Consider the following 22,135-nt stretch of genomic DNA (forward strand, 5'->3'; position numbering starts at 1 on the left):
CAGCATTGATTACATAATGTTTCAACTTATCATTTTTACGTCATTTTGCATTGGTTTCCAAGGTAATTCTACAGTCTCACACTTTGCTGTACGCTGTGTTTTTTTCTGCACTGATGGCATTCTCTCTCCTCACATCAGGAAGAGGGAGCAGATTTCTCCTGTCACTGCTCCCGTAGCTGCGCCGGTGTGCATGTGTGTGCGCGCACGTGTTTGTTTCTTCCCGAGCATCTGCTGTCATCCCGTTGCTGAAAAACGAGGTGCATATAAGTCATCCAGTGAAAGGTAGTCACTAATAGGAGAGAGGCTGCTCCCTCTCTGCTGGCCGAGCGCACAGACACACAACTTGTGCACACATAAACTGTGCGAGACGCTCACACTCGCAGACACACACCTCCACGGGAATGAGCTATGGCCTTATTACCCACCTCACTTCCTTGCAGACGGTGTCCTCTCATAAAAGCACAACACTGTTCCTATCCTTCCCCCTATACACTCTCCATCCATCCATCCATCCATCCATCCATCCATCCATCCATCCATCCATCCATCCATCCATCCATCCATCCATCCATCCATCCATCCATCCATCCATCCATCCATCCATCCATCCATCCATCCATCCTCGTGCTCCCTCCTCTGTCCCACTTAACCCCCCACCTTTTCTTGGGACTTCTTTCTCTCCTCCCTTCATCTCTAAAACCCTCCTTTCCTTCACATCTATTTTCTCTTTACCTCATTCGCTCCTTTGCTCCACACCTCCCTTCCCATCATCCCTCCTTCCTCCTTCCTTTGGCACTTCCTTCTCTCTCCCCCACCTCCAGCACCTGATTTCTACCCTGCATTAAAATAACCTCTTCCGCACCTCTTTCCTGCGCATATAGCACCTACCTGATTTACCCACATCCCCCCTCCTTCCTCTCTGCTCCAATCCTACCTTAACCTGACCCATCCCTCTTCTCTCCTTTCATTTCCTTCCCTTCCCTCTCCATACTCTTCTAAACTTTCATCATACGCCGCTCCGCTTGATCTATTAATCTCTCTCTGTTCTCTGTTCGGTCTTCCTTATCCCCTTGGCTCCTTTCCTCCCTTCCTCACCCTATTTTTCCCACCTCTTCCAAGCCTGAGCACCTGCCGCTGAAGCTGTCTAGACTGGCAATGAAATGAGGATGGAGAGAGGGTGGAGGTGGATGGGAGACAACAGGAATAGAGGGGTAGGTATGTGCACAAAACAGGAGTTTAAAAGAAAAGAGGAGACACTGGGAAGAATGTGTGTTTAAAGAAAGGAGATGGGAATGCTGGAGGAGGAAGATAAAGTGGCTCAAAGAATGGAGTGGATGGCATGAAAGAGTGCAGTGGTATTGTAACACGTTTAAAGTGAACTTGTCCATTTTTCGAAGGAAAAACTTCCACTGCTTCATGGTGGGTCCTTTTGAGTTGTCACTTTCATTTCTTCTAAGTTGTTTGGCTTCTTCCAGAGAACACAACAGCTCTCATTTTCTGTGGTTCGCCATTTCCCACCCACTGATCACCTCTGTCCACCCTTCTGTAATTTCCTCTTTTGATTTGCGCCCCATTTTTCAGAAGATGTGATAAAACCTGCCCAATTCACACGTCGTATCAAAGTGAAGGAACGTGATCTGGGGGGACTTTCTCGGTTTCTTCCTGATGAACGACGTGAATGAAATTCGTGACATCAGTGCTGTCACATTGTAAGTGTGCGTGGTGGGATAAGAGGAAGGAGGGAGGAGGAAGCAGTGAAGAAGAAGACAGGAAGGCCGCAACTGAGTGATGAGGGAAATGAGGACAAACAGATGCTAGATTACATCTTTATGTGACAGTTACACACACACAGAGTTTTGTTTGATGGTCTGCATGTTTGTGTGGTTCAGAGTGTATGTGTGTGCCTGACAGGAGGAGGTGTCCTGTCTGTCTGTAACAGGATGTGATAATTAACCTTTCTCCTGCTGAGAGGAGCTATTAAAGCTAAGGCTGTAAACGAGTTTTATCACGAACAAAACACATTACATTACTTCAGTTGTTCCGAGCTGTTGTACACAGAGTGAAATTGCAAACTGGACCAGTTCACGCAGAGGCTATTCTGCACATTCATACCCATCTATATTTATCTTCGTATCTGCTTCCTTACCTGTCACACTACCTTTAAATTCATAGCCATGCTGTCATGGCAGAAAGATTCTACTTTTTAATCAAGCAGAATTATTCAAACAGTCCCAAAAACAGTATCAGCTGACATCGAGATTCATCGGTTGGCTAATATTACCGTTTCATCTTCTCTTCTTAAGAAAATGACTCGATTGACTGACAGCTACACAATTCAACAACACAACCCAGCCATGCACGCAGATTCAAACATGGTCTGTACAAATGAGAGTGGAGGAAGTGCTCTCATCAGTTACTACAGATTAAAGCAGCAAATATATAGACATTATATAACAGACCAGAATGTAAAATCGCCCAAAAATATTTGCTCTGCTGCTTTATCTACTGGATGTCGACATAACAGAGGATTTCAAACTGCGGGTAGCAGGACAGTTACTGCAGTTCTAATAGTGACACTGACACACATCTGTTAAAGACAATTAAAATATTTTTAAATATTTAAAATAGAACTGTTACTGCAAATTTTACATCAATGATCTTACTTCTTTGCTTCAAATGCCTGTAAATCTCCTTGGAAACCAATTTTATAACTCCTGAACCTGCAGCTTTTATAGATCAGAGTGTAATTTTGACCTTTATGAAAGCAGCAACCTTTCAAATGAAACACCATAATGTAAAGAGCTACTTCCGTGCAGGTCCGTTTTTTTCTTTAAGAAAAGATTTTGAATGCATTCAGTTTTTCAGTTATTTGCCACTCAATAATTTAAGGGTTTAAAAGACCTCCCGTAACTCACTGAGCACATGACAATCTGACTGCTGTAATTGCTACTAAAGGTGGAAACTGTTTTTGAAAAGGTTTTTATACTTTATAGAGGGCAGAAAAAAGGTTCCAGTTTGATTTGCTGACTTTAACATCATTTGAATTCAAGCAACTAATAAAGACTGTCGGTACTGTAAAATACTTATCAGGTGGTACATCACAGGGTATCAACAATAATACAGTTTGCAGAGAAAGAAAGTGTCAGTTGTGTTTTAGTTTTTAACAGATGAGAAAAACAAAAACCTCATTTTCATTGAAAAGTACATCTGATGACTTTAAAATTTAAACATATTAATTCCTCGTCAGTCACTTTTCAAACAGTATTATATTCTAAATATTGTTCTTTAATATTTATCTTTATAATTAAGACCAAAACTGTTTGATTCCCCTCTGGTTTATCCATCTATAAAAGAGTAACTGAGGTAAGACAAAGCTGATCCAGCCTTTACTTCACACTACAGGCCTGCACCGATTAAGTAAATAACAGAGAATCGTAATAAGACATGCCTCATGTTTAGCAAATTATTTTCTGATTAAAGTAGAACATCTTGTCCATTACGTCATGGTTTAAAAGAGAGAGAACTGAGCTGAATCGAATTTTCATATCCAAACAAACACTATTAATATTGAACAGAAAAAGCAGCATTAACACACAATACAAACAGTGGAGAAAATGTTGCCTGCATCAAAACTTAGTGATTGCACGTACAGAGAAAATGAATACCTAAATTAGGAGTGTGTAGTCTTTTAGTATCAAATTAATCCACTAAAATGTATCATACACGAACCGCTTCGAGCTGGTTCTGATATTATTGGTTTGCAAAAATGTAGGCAAAAGTAAGGCTCAAGATGTAGCCCTCAGATGAACTCAGTGAATCCATGTCAACATTACCATATACTACCTGACAAGACAAAGAATAATAATATAATGAATGAATAATGATAAATATAGTGTAGTATGAGAATAAAATAGAATATTATTGTCACTCAAAGCACATGCACCTCATAGCTGCACTTAAATCCAGTACTTGAGTAAATCTACTTAGTTACATTCTGCTTACAAAGGCTCACGTGCACAGAAAAGGAAACAAAACTGAGTCTCAAGTGAGGGCCAATGTGGCAGATGGGCCAGCAGTAGAGTAACATATGACTTTGTGCCCCGAGTGTCTCCAGTAGCAGCACGGCAGCCAAACCAGCCACTAATGAGGCTCTACACAAAGTCCCAACAGAGCCCACTCCAAACGCTGACACACACACACACACGCACACACACACACGAACAAAGACAAAGAAGACAGAGACTAAGCTGTAGGCACATACTCTCGCACACATACACATTAGAACACTAAGGGGCACACTAACATGGCATCTGTGTCTGGCTAAAAACGTTCTCAACTTCTTTGGGTGGATTGGCGTCCCTCTCTGCTGGTCCTCAGAGGTAGGTGTGGGAGATTTGGACGAACTTCAGCTGTGATTACACTGTTTGTTTTCATACCATTGATATGTGGCAGTGTTTAGCATTGAAAATCACAGGGCAAAAAGTTTGAACAGCCTCTTTGAAATAATGTTTCGTTTGCTCTAGCGCAAAAGTACGTGCCAGACATTTCAGGTACGTGGACAGCTTTAAATGGTCCCAGCATATTTCAAATAATTCTGATGTTGTGAAAGTTTTTGTTTGTAGAAACATGACCTGTTTGTAGAAAAATCCCTGTAAAAACCAGGTCGATCGATAGTTGCTTTCAGCTGTTCAATCTTTGTGCCAGTAACGGCGTGTTTTAGTACCGTACATCTTATTCTCTTTTTCTGAAGTATGTATAAACAATAAATGATTTATGACACATTACAGTGTAGCACATCCATCTGTCCATTTGCTGATTTGTCCACCTCCTAAAACTCAGATTTTTTCCCCCAAGAATGTGCTGTTGGAAATTGATTATTTATAGGAGTCAGACTGCATTTTGTGCTGTGAGTAACTGCTCTCTACTGTATTGATGTGCTCTAATAGTAATAAATGATGCTAAAACGTTAATGGCAGATAACTTGTCAGAATCATGTGATATTGGTGGGATTCATGGGATCGTGGGATATTGTCATTTACACAACACATGCTTCTTAGTTTGTAATGACAAGTGAGACGACATAGGACATGAAGGGCACTCGGGGAAAAAAAATGCTACAATTACATCATAATTTAGTTCCCGAAAACTTCACCCAAAGAAGCTTGTATTTATATGCTGACAGTCAAATATACAGCTATAAGAAAATCATTGACAGGCAAGATTTAATCATACTAACAATGTATTTAAAATTACTGAAGCCACGAATACAAACTTATACAGTGTTGTCAAGTCTTCATGTACTGCAGCTCCACAAGGAAGACTAACACTAGACATTAAAACATAAAAAATAAGCCCTACTATCAGTTTGCAATTACAATGCATTGATTGTATGCGAGTTTAATTATTGTTTTTTGTTGAGCTTATATTTAAACACTTGTGTGAGTTAGTTACATGTGGTACGTATGAAACTCAGGTCATAAAAGTATCCACACCTACGCAAACATTCAGTTATTTCAAGTGTAAACACATACTAATGAATCATGAGTATCGGCAGATTAATTATTACTAATTACTGGAGATGAATTCAAATATATTTTGGAATTTCTGTTTTGACAGTTTGAGAGCTCCAGGATGCATTGGCGTAGTGCTTTTAAAATATTAACGAACTGTGAACGTCTTTCATTTAAAAGTAAACTATTAACGTCATTCTTTTTAGTCAAGTTATAACCATATTCTTAAACAATGCTCTTAATTTATAGTTCAAATGTATTTTCACAACTCCATGGAGAAAGTGGTCCAAAAAAAGAGAGGTTTAGACAAAGTCAAATCACAAAGTTTAAATAATGGACTGTTTATAATCAAAAAAGATCTTGGCGCATCAAGAACTCAAACTAATTAGAGAAATGTAGTGCTTGCAAGCCCCAGTTTAACCACACAGATATTACACAGGTCTCCTGTACGCCCAAACACAAGGTCAAACCCAGTTGTATGACATTGCAACACATTTAATTTTCTTTCCAAAGTATTGTGAGTCTGCTGATATTATTACAGAGCATCCCGACCTGAAAGTAATAAGTTTGAGATATACTGACGCTCAAACCTGTAGTCCATAAATAAACAATAACAGTTGCACTATCTTTTCTAAAACTGCAAGTTTCTTTTTATTTTCCTGTTTTTTGTGGGGTTTTTTTTTGCAGACAGACCTTGTTGTGAGTAACAGCTTGTGACAGGCCGATTCAGTTGTAAGACACCAAGAAAGAGGATTTACTGTGCGTTATTACAATGTGTGTGTATTATGCAGAATTACAACTCGGCTTTTATGATATATAATGTTGATTTAAACTTATTTATCATCCCACGAAAGGACACAAATGTACCATACATGCTGTAAACTGCTGGCCGCTGATTCAGTTCTGTGCATTTGTGATCATGGCAGGAGAGTGCAGTGGGAGTGTTACCCAGAGTGTCTCTTTGTTATCTTAACACAATGTTATTGTGTTTCAGTGAGCAGGATCCTGAGCCAAATAAATTTTGAGGACGCAGATTGTTCCGTGATACGCACACTGTGCCAAGTGCTGATGGCATGCTGTGTTTTATGGGTTGAAAATCAGAGGAGGAAAGTACAAGAGAAGGAAAACACAAAATGAGACTCTCTCTTACCTAAAGAAGCACTTCAGCACGTCAAACTGCAAAGAAAAGGAGCAGAACAGGGGAGAGACAGAGGAGAGAGGGAGAAACAAGAGGGGTGAGGGAGGGGGGAAAAAAAGACAGAAATTAGATTAGGGTGCCGAACAACAACTTTCCAAGACACTTCACATGAGAGCGTGTCAGGTAAAACTAGACAGATTTCACAAAGGTGCTTTTATTTCACAAGCAGTTCCATTGTGCATTTGTCTGCAGTGTCACTCTGTTATATTCCTCCATTCACATAAAGAGAAAGGCTACAAATTCAAGGGAAAATTAATGTAAATGTCTTAATAAGGTTTGGGCCTACCATCTCAGAACAGAACAGCATTAGTGCACCCTGGAATTGACTCTACAGACTGTATAACTTTATAGCAGAGATGGAACGCCACTCCTCTAAATGATATTCCCTCACTTGGTGTTTTGATGATGACCGCTGTCAGCCTCCTGTAGGTTAATTGGGTGGAGATCTGACAGTTTTGGAGGCCATAGATTCAAATTATTGCAATCAAACCATTCAGTGAACTCTAGTGAAGCATAAATGTGGGCCCTGTCATCCTGTAAGACACCACTCCCATCAGGACAGAAATGTTTCATTGTAGGATAAAGATAATCAATCAGAACAACTTTGATTTGAATTGACCCTTCCCTCTAAGGGGACAAGTGAACCCAAACCATGTCAGTAAAGGCCCTTCACAGCCTCACAGAGCTCCAGATCCCCTCAATGCAGAGGTCGAAGGTTCGCGTTGTACTCTTAATTTGTCCACGTCCCTAATCACACCATACAGTTCTTTATGCACCTCCTTCTTAAGAATGATTATGCAGGTTCAGATTCTGGCAATACAGTTGCCAAAAAATTCTTTTGTGAAATTAGACATCTCAAAAAACACAATCACCTCTTGTTCAGTTCATAAAAATGATTTAAGTTTAGAGACTCAGTTTAAATGAAAATCAGCAACAGCCAGCCAATTACATTGCTTATTTTTTGGAGATACACAAAATATTTGGGATCCTATTTTATTTTTGTGTGAATTTTGAAGTCCAGAGCAGGTGTGTTTTGACAGCTGTGACTAAGACTGTGGAATGGCTCTACATGAGGAAGCAGTGAAACAGTCTCTGCTGATCTGAATTACATTTGACAGTTGCTCTTCAAGAAACAAACAAAAAACCCACTAAAAGCGGCTACTTGAGAGAAAATCTGCAGAATTGAAATGAACAAACAAATTTGAAAAAAAAAAAACATTCTAGAAATAAGCCTTATAAGATTTGCTGAATCTCTGGAACATTTACAACATTTATTCTTCTACCTTCCCTCCTGAAGCTCCAAACTTTTTTTCAAGCCAAGGTGTGGAGCAGGTAGCAGGGAGATAGGACTGGTTTGTTGGGTGCTGTTCTCTGTCATCGCCTGCCAACCACTGACTTTCTGTAATTCACACTGCCATATTCTCCTGGCTGCAACGCATGCAGCCTTGGAAAGAGATAACGCACGTACACACCACTAACACACAGTGACATACAAAAAAAAGACAAAAAAGTGACCAAGAAAAATGTATTTATAATTACAAAGGGGGGAAAAACCAAGTGCTTCATAATTTTTTTAAAAAGTGTAAAGATCAGTAAGTGTAAGAAGCAGATGCTATCTTGAAACGCTGTCAGACGTATTTTAAAGGTTCATCTCATTTATAAGACAATGTGTTCTTTCAAGAAAAATTAGCTTTAGCTCTCAACTCAGTTTCTGAAAAGGTCACAAAACTAAAAATCCAGGTAACATTTTAATCTAAAGAGAAGTGGAACTCAAAATAAGTTGCATTTAAGTGTCATCTTAAGTACGGTTCCGTCAGGTCACTGCAGCGCACAGACACTTACATAAGAAAAGACGAAGTAAAATCTAAGTGATAGCCTGGACTTGGTTTGTGGCATTGAATATTTTTTTCCCCCCAATTATTGCAGTTAAAGTAACTTTAGCTGCTGTGGAGAGTAAGTCCGGCAACTTCTTTGCTTTGCTGGTATAACTGGCGCTGGTCATTGTCAATTTCAAGTTCTTGCTTGCTTGTGCTTATTCGCCAAACCAAAATTAAAGCCCTAATGCAGATGATGAAGAAGTGGCAACTCACAAAAATATCCTTACAGTGAGTGTACAACACACACACACACACACACACACACACACACACACACACACACACACACACACACACACACACACACACATATATGTATATATGTAAGCAGACAGAACACAATCAACAGTGGCTTTTTCACACGTCACACAATTGCATCTTTGTACTCGCACCAAATCGATTTTCTTCATAGAAATTCATAAGTGCACATGCAAAATAGCACATGTCAATGTGGTACATGCATGAGTGGCTTATAGTAAATGGCACAGCCGGTAATTAACCTAACGATAAACAACATGACGCCATATCCATACACTTTATAATCAATTTGACACCCATGAGTGCACGCAGACATTCAAAGCCATGCACACACACACACACACTCACACACAGACACCGAGCGATCAGAGTGTTTCATTAGTGAGGAGCAGATAGATAACCCTCCCAAAGGAGACATTGACCAAGAGGCCATTGATCTACTGAGCTAAGCCAATCTGAGTGTCAGCGTGTGTGTGTGTGTGTGTGTGTGTGTGTGTGTGTGTGTGTGTGTGTGGGTATGCCAGTGGAAAGTGGCCTACTGATGGAGTCTTTAAGTTGTTAGAGTAAGCACAGTAAATCTAATCCAGTTGTGTTTAATGGAAAGAGAAAGAAACAGGCTGTTGACATATTCATTAAGTCCAATTACTCTGTCCAATCACCGCCATCTCACTCACTCACTCACCAAAGAGAGAGAGAGACAGAGAGAGAGCATCAGCAATATTTATGTCTTGGCAAACCACCAACAGAAAGGATTGATAGCACTTGAATGATAAATAAAAAACATATTTATTCCACTTACTGAATGACAACATGGTGCATTTGGAGGCATCTAATTTCATTTGATCTCATTCAAGCCTGGCAGAGTACTGAAGCGTAAATCAATCTGGCTAAAACTGGAATCACTAAATTATACAGTCTTATTGATGATTCAATAAAGCACGTTGGGCTCAGAAGGTTGTAATCATGACTTATGGTAATAACACAATGACACAGCCATATTTCCTATAACGAGCTTATTGTAAACACTAACAATCACAGACAAAAACAACAAAATGCTATTTCTGATCACATATCATTCGCCCGAGTGTGTGTGTGTGTGTGTGTGTGTGTGTGTGTGTGTGAGCGCGCACGTGCTTGAATGTTTCCCATCTAGATGTGGGGGGACTTGTAATTAGCTTTCTAGCTTGTTCTCTTACATTGGATGTGAAGGTAATTGGGGCTTTTGGACACTCACTCTCAATCTCTGTCAATGTGTGCGAGTGTATGTGTAAGTGTGTGTGGATGTGTGTACGTGTAAATGTGTGTGTGTGTGTGTGTGTGTGTGTGTGTGTGTGTGTGTGTGTGTGTGTGTGTGTGTGTGTGTGTGTGTGTGTGTGTGTGTGTGTGTGTGTGTGTGTGTTGTAGCTTCTGAATTCTGGAGGATGGCCAAACCATTACTGTGTGCTCAGCCTGCTCTAAAGCAGCTTGTGATTCATTAGTAATGAGTCCATTTGCAAACTAAATGAGTGTTTGAGTGGCCGAACGGCGACGTGTGCAACGATTGTGTCCACTTACTCCACTAGACACTGCTCCAGTGTTTTGTCGTAAAACACACATTCTCTTAAGCTCATGCACCTCGACATAAGTATGTTGTAATGTTTTAAAGGCGGCTTTGAACGCGTGTGTGTGTGTGTTTGTTCAGCCAGCATGAGAAGCTCATGTGGAGATAATGAAGTCAGTCAGTTGTGCCATTAATTACTGTTTTACACCTGCTTGTCTCAGCTAATTAGACATGCTGACGCACACACATACATAGTGTCTCTTTTTTTCCCCACACACTGTATAGAATCACATGTTGGCGCACACACAGAGGAGCACGTATTCGATCACACTTAAACTCATGCACAAACTTCCAGACAAGTTTTTTTTTTAATACCAAGTCAAAAATACATTCTCATTTTCACTTTAAGGAAGGTGAGATGGCACTGCTAAACACAGCATGGTTTGGGGATTTCTCTCCCTCACATACAAACACATCTCCATACACCTCCTTCTCCCTTTCTCACTCTGTCATTCTCTCGTTCTCACACTCTTCCTTCCTGCACACATTCGGTTCCCACTGTCTCTCAGTACACTGTACAGTCTATTCTCTGTTTCACTCTGTACCACACACACAAACACACACTATCTCCTCGTCTTTAAACTCCGTCTGCGTGTGTGAGACAGCGTGTCTCTCCTCCTAGCCCATTTCCTCAACAAAGGCCACAGCTGCTGCCGGTTTGCTGAATAAGAGATGACAGAGCCATAATATCAGGAGATTACCAACTAACGAAACAATGATTTTGTCCAATTTAAACAGCGACATCAGTTGCATCACAAGCACTTTGTATGTCAAATGTGATTTGATAATGTTTGCTATCAAATGAAAACAGTTTCATCTGCACGCAGACTCCCTGACTCAGTCTCTGCCTTCCTTTTGTTCTCTCACTCCCGATCTCTCTCTCTCTCTCTCTCTCTCTCTCCACACATTTGCTCTGTATCTCCAGCACACACACAGACACAGAGCACGGAGAGCATATGGCTATTTCTCTCCTCTTTGAAGGGTTGCTTTGAAGCTATGGCACCCGTATCGATTGGTGCTCAGATGAGCTAGCTTCACCAGAGCCCTGCGATTATCTGTCGCTTTATTTCAAACAGAGCGCGAGAGAGGGAGGCTTACACACCCATCACTCACTCACACTCTCACAGTCAGTTATACACTCATACATGAAGCGCGCACAAACACACACACGTCCACACACACAAACGGGGATAATGAGACGAGCTTACACGCCGAATCCCGATACTTAAGGCAAGCTGCGCTTCAGAACTGACAAGTGAGTGGTGAATGTTAAGAGAGTGAGGACATAGTGAAAAGAAAAAGACTATAAAGTCTGGCAAAGTGATGAAACTTAGGAGAGAAAATTTCCCCCTACAGCTCCACATTGATTTAAAAAAAATAAATAAATAAAAAATGCTGTTCTTCCGTTATGAAAAATCAGTTTGTGAGATGGAAGATTGAAACGAGGATGCAAAGTCCAGACAAATGCGGTTGAGCTCAGGGTCAAGGCCGACAGTTGCTTGGGAACTTTTTCATTTTTGAAAAACTATAAACTGAACAAAATGTAAGATACCAATAAAATACAAAAGCGTGGCCACTGTGATGTGCTTTTGCAGACTGTGGCAGGGATTATTCAAAGAGGGAATTTCTGCTTCATGCCCATAGGACTGAAGACAGAGAGGGAGCCGGGGTGACATGAAATGTTAATGGTGTGCCCAGAGCAGCAGAACTTCATAAAATACTTGATTTAGAATCTATAGTGGCTTTCAGGAGCAACGAACATTGTCACATCGCACTGAGCTGGAGACACACGCACACGGAGACACACTTGCGACGTACCACTCATGCTTTGATTAAAACCCGAGGCTATGCTGCTAAGTAGTTATTGAGGATAAACATTTCTGAGAGTGTAGTTCATGTGCTAAAGGGTATCACTCCTGGAAGCATAGTCAACACACACACACACAAAGATGGTACCAGGCTAAGTAAACATACTGTATTACATCACAATTTTAATTACACACACATGCTGCTCCAATTTCTTCCATTTTTCTACGTGCCAATCACATTTACTCAAACAGCTTAATGAACCGAGAATGACTCTATTCATCAGCTCAGGGTCCAAGAAGAGGTGTATTTGTGATACTCTGTAGAGGGCAACTCCCTCGGAGGGACTTAATGAGGCCACACACACACCAGATGCAACAACTGCATGCAAGCATAAACACACAGGCAAATATCTAATTGTAAATAGTGTTAAATGTTGGGCCTTATCTTGATGTGAACGCTTGTTTATTTATGATGCTGCAGCAGGGGTGATCACAGAGCCGGCATTTAGTCTGTCTGTGAGGAGAGACATTCACAAACACAACAACGTATTGTGTACAGGAACACCCACACCACAAATAACACGACATGTACAGACGCACGATAAGTAAATATCTACTGTAGGTATTAATGATTGCAATGGTCAGTAATGGTTAAGTTTAAAATGATACATTGCAAAAATATCAAGTTATTTCCAAAATTCTGCCATCCAAATTAAATTTCATTGATTATAGGGAGATTATACCTAATTAAAAAAAGAGAATAGTTTCAGCTTTTAGGCTACATAGGGGCATTTTAGCAACTCATTAGTGGATTGTCATTAAATTGGGATTCTCACAAGAGACAGATTATGAGCTGACGTCACACTAGCAGTCACTGTAAACAAAATGTTTACATTAATAAAAAAGTGCTGGACAAAATGAAATGATCAGCAGGTGATGGGTGTAGATGAAAAAGACATCATCTGGAAGCCATGAACATCTGTACCAGAAATATATGTCAATCCATCTCGTATATGTTGAGATATTTTGCTAAACTGGTGAAAACTTCACCCTGCTCGTGGTTATTGAGGAGAAAATGCGAGGAACAAAGTCATTAGACTGCATCCCCTGGGACCACGAATAACTGTACTGCATTTCATTGCAATCCATGAGATAGTTAGTGAGATATTTCGTTCTGGATTAAAGTGGGTGAGTGACCAACTGGCACTGCCATCCCACTTAACGTGTGGCCAAAAACAAGAATGTCCAAAACTAAGTTAGCAGAAGCTGATCCGCTGGTATTGCATGCTGTCTAAAGTACTATATTTTGTGTGATGTGACAACCTTATCAGCCTGAAAAATATGTCCAGTTTGTAACACAGGATGACGTCACTGGGGTCGTTTTCTCTGATACACAGCTCATTCAGAAACAGAAGACATATTTTCTGTTTAAAACTACTTAGTTGAAGACAGCTCCTTGCTGTGAAAATCCATGTTATGATCATTCCGACAAGGAACGCGGCGGAGTTATGTGACGATCGGCGTACGTTTGTCCTTCTGTTAGTCCATGCACAACATCACTCAAAAACAGAAATAACGGATAGGGATTAAATTCTCAGGGAAGGTCAGAAATGACACAAGAAGCATCTCATTAGATTTTGACATTGATGCGGCTTATAGTCTGGATCCGCAGATTTGCTAAAGATTTCTGTATCTTTGTGAGACAGCGGCAAGGCGTCACTGTAACTATGACAACAAATGAACGCTACGTCAGCTGCCTGCATGATTGCGATCCCACTACAAATCCACCGCTGAGCAGCCTTGGCAGAGTACTGTGCTCTGTGAGTGCTTTTCTTGTTACATACGTGATTGCAAATATCTGTAAATACTAGAACAGGACATTCTTGTTCATGGTATGGCATTGCTTTCAACCATGCCTCCCAACTCTACACAACAGAAGCTGTGTATACAACATATAATCTGCAACAGCCCTGCTCTCTATGATTTCATCTGCATTTTCAAAGCCCGTGTCTTGTTCGTATCTTTCACACCTACTGTGTCTTTCAGATCAAAATCATTCAATATGATTCACCCATTACCTGTGGAAAGGCAACCATTACAGAATATTTACCTAGACACACTTAATAGAGTGTATTTTTCTCAAAGCTGCCAAACAGAGCATTCTGTGCGGTAGGTATGTATGCTGTAGGTTAATGTTTGTACAGTGGGAGTATTATAACGTTTTTTATTGTTCTGTTTTTATTGTTTTTATTTTCATTTATCTGTTTTTATTTATTTATTTATCTGTTTTTATTTCTGCGTACAGCACTTTGACGGAAAGCGCTTTATAAATAAAGTTATTATTTTTATTATTATTATTATTATTATAGGCGAGCATGTGTGTCTTTGTCTATATTAAAAATACAGAAGCGCCTGATTAGTGAACACATCACTTGCCTGTGATGTGTGTGTGGTTATATAAAGCGCGGTGTGCATGTCTACGTCTGCATGTGTGTGTATGTGTATGTGTGTGTGTGTGTGTGTGTGTGTGTGTGTGTGTGCAACAGCAAGGGAGGTCTAGAGAGGTTGAGGGAGGGATGTCTGGGTGAGTAAGTTTATTAGCTGAGGTGGGAGGTTTATGTGTGTGCATAAGTGCACCTATGAGAACCTGAAAGAAATGAAAATGTGTGTGTGCTTGTGTGTGTGTCAGCAAGAGACAGGGGGAGTAGAGCAATTGTGCATGTGTGCTTGTATGTGTGTATTTGTACACTCGTTAGGTTGGTATCCAACCATTGCAATCAGCGGCAATCCTGACTCAGCATCAATAATGACCCCATTAGTCACAAACCCCTACTGGTGCACACACATGCACACGCACACACAAACTTAAACACACATACACGCACAAACTGCCAGATGGACACATCCTCTCATTACTGCACGTGTAAGTGTGTAAAAGTCATTATGTGATATATTTTAAAAAGACACGGGCCCTACATGTAACGCTCATCTCATTTTTATCCATTAACAGAAGCTGTCCGGACAGATCAGTCATCATCACACCACAGCTAATGCGGCTGCACACATTAAAAAAAATTGTGTAATGTCATTTCAGATGAAGGTTTTTTTTTGTGGGGGGTGAATTTTGGGAAGGTCAGTGTTTTAAGGAAAAATCTATACATTGTATATACAGTACAATCATCATGTATTATATTCAAATGGAACTTAAAGAACTTAAAAAATACATGAAAATGAATATAAATGCTTGTTTTTATATAACTTATAGCAGTATACTTAAACTCCATCTCTCATTAAAAATGCACAAATTTGCCCGTTGGTTTTATCATGTCTTTCAATGCACTTTTTAATCATATGCATGCATAGAAGAAAGTTTTCCTTTGACTTTCACACTGTAAGAAAGTCTAACAGACAAAAAAAGAAAAGAAAAACACCTAAAGTGTATCCAGAAGGACATGGAGGCTCATGTTCAAATATATAGCAGTTTCATAATTAACTTCTATTGTTTGCACCGTAAACATTTGAAACTTTAATGACTTTTTTCGTTGTTTTTCAGCCTGACATGTAACTGTGAGAGGTCAGGACAAACTGTGGAGGACATCTTGTTATTGTCGCTCACTGCTGTGCAAGAACTTAAACAGAGATACAAAGAACATGAATGATAACCACTGACTATTATGAGCAAAAATGTTATACCATAAATGCATAAATACATGTTCGATCACACAGACAGTCTGATATTAAAAAAAAAGCCAGTGGAAAGCAGTATTGCTGACAGTGTAAAGGTCAAAGGTCATGTGTCAGAGGTTGAGATCGAGTCAGCAAGAGTGGACCTCACAGGAGACCTCACCTCTGCTCGACCCCGTGTGTCTGCTGTTAGTGTGTGTGTGTAGAGAGAGACACAGATATGCATGCTGACATATTTTCTATATGAACGGCTGTGTGTGCCTACCACAAAGCTCAGCGTGCATTCCTTATCTTTATATGTTGTGTGTGCGTGACCCTATGCCCTACATCCTGACAGGAAGAGCCAGCGGGCTAAGAGAGGAATGCTGGACCCCGAGGTGTCAATCACAGACTCAGATTGACAGACGAGTTAGCTAGCGCTGCTCTCACATTCACCCACACACTCTCCCTCTCAGGACTGCACTCTGTCACTCTCTCAGGCTGACTGTCTTTCACTCCGTCTTCCTGTCTCTGTGTCCTCTCCGTCTCTGTGCTGTGTCAATTCCCCCCTCTGTCTCAGTTTTCTCTCTTTTTTGTTTTTTCTTCGCCTGTCTCACAGTCCGTGTCTGTACATTCACATGCTGTTTTCAGTTTGTCAATCCCCGCCCCCCCACTTGCTGTCTCTGTCCGTCTCTCAGCTTGTCTCTTCTCTTTTTCTCTGACAGATGGGTGCCTCAAACCATTTCTGTTTTTCTCCCCATCTCAAAGCATCTCCCTCTTTTTGGCTTTCCAGTTTTCTTCGCCGGACATGACGGTGGTCATTCATGCGTGCACACATTTGCTATGCATGTGTGTCAAACACCCGTCTGTTTAAATATGACTTCATGACAGTTTGTGTTTTGTTGTTCTTAGGGTGGATACCATTGAGATTTATTTTTACTTGTGGAATACATGAATGCTGCTTATTGCAATAGAGATACAATTAAAATGAAACAAAAACACAGATAGGACCTAAATTTGCACCTTGATGTGGAAACATGAGGGTCAAATCGCCATCGACATGCACATGACATTGAATCCTTCATTTTTAACACAACAGCCAAGCCAAGATTTATCCTATCCTGATGTGAACCCTATGTGTGCTGCGTGTAAAATGCAAATAGGAACTCTTATCCACACTCTCTGGACCTGCTCCAAACTTTGTGAGTACGGAGGAGATGTGTTAAAAACTCTCTCAAAAGATATTTGGGATCCATCTCAATCAATCACCACTGAGCGGTATCTGGAGTGGTTGCAAAACTCATACTGAGGATCTTGAGGGTGACTGTGACTGAACTTGAGTGTTACTGAAATGTGCAGCAAGGTTGATAGTAGTATATCTGTCGCAAGTGGCCACGCTGAGAAGTGTGCTAAAGTTTTCATTTTACTTCTTTTAATATATTTATTTTATTATTTTACTCTACTGTTTTCTTGAAACCAGAAACATAATATTAATTAAGAGTAGAAAAAAATGTTCAAACAGAAATGCTGAAGCTTGAAGATTAATTAACTGAGATGTATTTGCAGTGCAACCAAAAGGCTTGCAGGCCAAATATAAATTGATTGAAAGCAGAACTAGTTTCATTGCAAACATCAGCAACCGTTACAAGTTAAAAGTCACAGAAACGAATAATAATTTAGAAAAAAGGAAAAAAAAAGAAAATGTAATCTGAAAGAACTGTGCTTGCAACCAACTGTGAGACAGCAGTGCTGATGTAATACAGCTTCTGGCTGGAGTGGATATCACACAAGAGAACGGTGCTCGAGTTCCAATTCAGAATAGTGGATAACTCATTGTTTTGAGTAAACTCAACCCTGTGATCGCAACTCTCTGAGTGGCTACGTGCTCATGCATCTGAGATTTTAATACTTAAATATAACAGTTTTTCTATTAACCCATATCTGGTGCAGTCCAAAATGCATTCATTGTTATTTAGCTGGGAAAGCAGTGGTCCTTTTAAGTAAAATCATTCTGAAATGACATGAGATGTCCAGATTGTGCCAACACTGCTGCCGGCGTTACTGTTGCTGACAGACTAACATAGTGTGAACCTGACCACCAGTCAAAGAGCCCGACAATAAATTTGTTCTGGTGTGATAACAGGCCTGCATTCTAACACCGGAACTCACTTTAGAAAAGTAAGTATGACTAAGTATGATTGTATTCTGTTAATGCAGTGTCTTGTTGTATGACCTGTAAATCTGTAGCTTCGCAGCGATGTGCTAATTCCACTGCTTACCCCACAAGCAGGTAGACGGAGGGGCAAATTATTGCAGTGTAATAATACTGCAGCGTTGTAAAATCCTTCGTCAGAGGAGGGTAAACTGATTTTGGTTGTTATGTGATCAGGCTTCAGTGTGGACTTCCTGGTTTGTATCTCATCATCTCGCTAGTACCTGTAGCCACACACCCACTCCAACGCAGCCCCTTGTGTTGTTTTGATGCAGGGCTATTTTTGGCCTGGCAGGATAAGGAACAGTTGTGCTTTATGAGCAGTTTCTTGATGACACGGCTGAAATATATTTATACTTAAATCTGTAGAGGCAAAAACTGAAAGCATAATTACAGTGTGTTTCATTAATATGGTATTTGTACTTGACTAAGCTAGATGCTCAGATATTATTGATTTAATGTGATGCGGTGGGGAGGGGAGAGAAACTGTTTCATTTTCATGCCAAAACTGACCTTTCTTCTGAATAAATTACTAATCTGCTCAGGCAAGGCCAGGTCTAGTTATGCATGCATACAATTGTTTAACATACAAGATTCTGTTTTAAAGAGACACATGGACTACTTCAGTATGGCTCCAATAGTGTAAACTGATCAAATGGACCACCTCCCTCAGAATCCTGTGCATCCGGTTGCTGTTGATTTGAACAGAGTAAGTAATAATTCTTGAACTGAAGAAAAGTAGTGATGAGCAGATGGTACTCACGTGTACTGTAAGAGTAATGAGTTTGTGTGCATCTGTGAGTATATGTTCTACTTTTCATTAAGGCAGCCAGCCTGGTCTTTGAAGATATATATGTGTCTTTCCTCTTGGGGGACATTTAGGTGTATGAATAGTCTATTAGTGGGTTAAACACACTCGCAGTAGCCATGTTTCCATTTAATTGTCAAGTGAATTTGAAGCAAGCTAACTGTATTCTGACTCACCAGATGTAGGTTGCAGGTATAAGACAACCATTTTAGTCGGCATTCCCCCCACCCACCTTTCAACTACCTTTGTGCTACCATTTTCTTCGCTCCTGGAAACAGGCAATAAACTATCACAATGAAAATAAAACTTTTACAAAGCATTTGGATCGTGCAGTCAGGCAGCTCTGCTAGTTCTTTTATTCCGGTGGAGAATCCATTTTAATCACAGTGCTTGTATTTGCGCGTACAAATTTTCCACCACAAAAATTCCACAAGTTACTATTTTGAGGAAACACCAAAGCCTCATCCTTCATTTTGCTCCGCCCACAATGACTGTCATCAATTTAAATGAGTACAAATGTGTTAGAGTATTGTCAAGATGATTGTGTCAAGGCTAAACTAACCCAAAGAATCGATAACCACCAATGTGATTGCACATTTTTTGTGTAAAAAGGAAGATGTGTTTTTAGGAATTTTGCTGTTTCCATTAAACTTTTCACATAATAGAAACCCCACTCATGATGTTTTAGCCACATCTTTCGCCCCTACACTGCTGAACCGTGGACAAACACGTTTTAAACAACAATGTGAAACCAGCAAATGTTTACCAAGGAAAACCAATTGCTTTCTGGTCAGTGTACGAATGCATGTTTCACCTGGAACTGACAGAATGAATTCCTTTGTGTCTCTAACCAAGTGTGTTTGAGTTAATGTTTAGGTGACAAACTAAAGAAAGGAGAGAAACACTGTGTAGCTATAGCACAGAGCCAGTCTGTCAAACTATATTCAGACCATATTAAAAAACATAGTGTGGCCTCTCGCTCTATTCTATACTCTGTTCACATTTTTCTTATTCTATCTCATTCCATGTTCCCCTGCATAATCTTCACCGTCTCATCCCTTTCTTTGCCGTCATCTTCTGATTCCACCCCCCCCCCCCTCGGCCTTCTTCATCTCCCTGTGTACTGCTCTATCTTCCATCTGCTCCCCCCCCTCCTCCTCCTCCCTTCATCGCTTTCCTTTCGTCTCGACACCTGACAGAGACAGGATCCAGCAGTAAATCTCTTAAAGCACAGTCATCCACCATCGTTCACACCACAAAGCTGGGGAGAGAGAGAGCAAAGAAAGACGGCGGGATGGGAGAGGGAGACATTGAACGTTGGTTTGTCGAGAAGGAGAACAAAAGATGCAAGATAACAAAAAGACAAACAGACACAAAATGGCCCGAGACGCAGGCGGTGGTGAGGGGGGGAAACAGACACTGATGGAGGTGCTAAAAGAGTGATGGAAGGGAAGAGACAGTGAGAGAGGGAGATAAAGACACAAGCTTTCACATAACTCACACACAGAGCAGACAGTAGTCCATCCATGCACTCATACACACACACACACACACACACACACGCGCGCACACAATAGTGGCAGGATGAGCAGCGTGATGAAAATTCCCCTTGGGCCAGAAGACATCCTTCCTGCCCTCGAAGAGTCGAAGAGTGGAGCATGTTGGGCTAAGCTCCTCAGGCAGAAAGCCTCAACCTATGGAGGACCAGCACTCAGCTCTTGACGCCTCCCTTTAACCTCCGTGTGTGTGCATATATACGTGTCAGCATGTTCAGATGTGTGTGCATGTGTGAAGCAATGCAGCTGCACAGGCACTTCGGCTTTCAAATTGCGTCTAAGCTCACAAACGCAAGTCTGTCCTCATGCATGAGTCGACACTTGCAGTCATTTTTCCTGTATCTGTGTACCCGGGACTGTGCTTCCGTGTGTGGGTGTGTGTTTGTGCGTGTGTGCGTGTGTGTGTGTGACAGCGGGCTGGGCAGAGTGTCCATAGCCGGTGGTTTATGGCTGCTGAGGTCTGATTACATTGGTGTGACTGGAGGGGTGAGCAGACTGGTGGTTCTATCTGTCTTCTGGGTGGCTGACTGAACAGACACAGCGAACGGAGACGACTCAGCCAGGGACACTTGGCCTGCCTCCCAGAGATCTCACAGAGATACGGCCACATAATGGATTCACACAAGAAAACACATCTGATTCATACTTGACTTGCAAATTTCCATGTCTGTTGCTTAATTTGATAATTATTTAAGTTGAAAGAGTTGAACCTTGGTGGATAGGGAATAGTGAAATAAAGGTTCTGCTTTTCACACGTGTAAATGCATATATTAGCACAAGCATAATAGCTGAATGCTTTTTCCATTTGTGAAGAAATGAACGTGTTCAAGACATGATCAGGGGAGAGAAACTCTTTTTATATAATCATAATAATTCATCATTCTGCACTTACCTGACTGTGTTAGCAGGCTGCCGGCATTGGCAGAAGTGGATAACCCTTGATTTATGCTACTGATCCCAAAGAACATGCCCGGAATATATTTACTGGTGAATTAAATTTCATCGATCAATTGTATGGACAAGTATAATATACACTACCAGTCAAAATTTGGACACACCTTCTCATTCAATGTTTTTTCTTGATTTTTGCCACTTTCTACATTGTAGATACATACTGAAGACATCAAAACTATGAAGTAGCACATATGGAATTATGTAGCAGATAACTGATTGTGAAATAACACTAAAAATGTTTTATATTTTAGATCCCTCAAAGTAGCCACCCTTTGCTTTGATGACAGCTTTGCAAACCTTTGGCCTTCTCTCAATAAGCTTCATGAGGTAGTCATCTGAAATGGTTTGCACTTTACAGGTGTGTCTTGTCAAGGTTAATTTGTGGAAATTCTTGCCTTCTTAATGGGGTTGGTACACAGTTGACAGCCCTATTTGACAACTGTTAGAATCCATATTACGGCAGGAACCAATCAGCTAAGTAAAGAAACACAAGGAATGGACATTAGACCAGTGGGAATCTGTGCTTTGGTCTGATCAGTCCAAATTTGAGATCTTTGGTTCCCCTCGCCGTGCCTTTGTGTGACACAGAAAAGGTGAACAGATGGTCTCTACGCGCATGGTTCCCACCATGAAGCATGGAGGAGGAGGTGTGATGGTGTGGGGGTACTTTGCTGGTGACACTGTTGTGGAT

The 22,135-nt window shown here is 40.7% G+C and overlaps 1 protein-coding gene across 1 annotated transcript in view; it reads right to left on the minus strand.

Annotated features, from left to right (window-relative positions):
* Positions 1–22,135, minus strand: part of ptprdb (protein tyrosine phosphatase receptor type Db) — a 155,521-nt gene that overhangs the window by 123,746 nt on the left and 9,640 nt on the right. Inside the window, 1 exon segment of the mRNA XM_051946554.1 lies at positions 6,661–6,686. The gene's annotated coding sequence lies outside the window, so the exon portion shown is untranslated.

Source organism: Acanthochromis polyacanthus, chromosome 3, assembly GCF_021347895.1.
Source record: "Acanthochromis polyacanthus isolate Apoly-LR-REF ecotype Palm Island chromosome 3, KAUST_Apoly_ChrSc, whole genome shotgun sequence".
Classification (NCBI taxonomy): domain Eukaryota; kingdom Metazoa; phylum Chordata; class Actinopteri; family Pomacentridae; genus Acanthochromis; species Acanthochromis polyacanthus.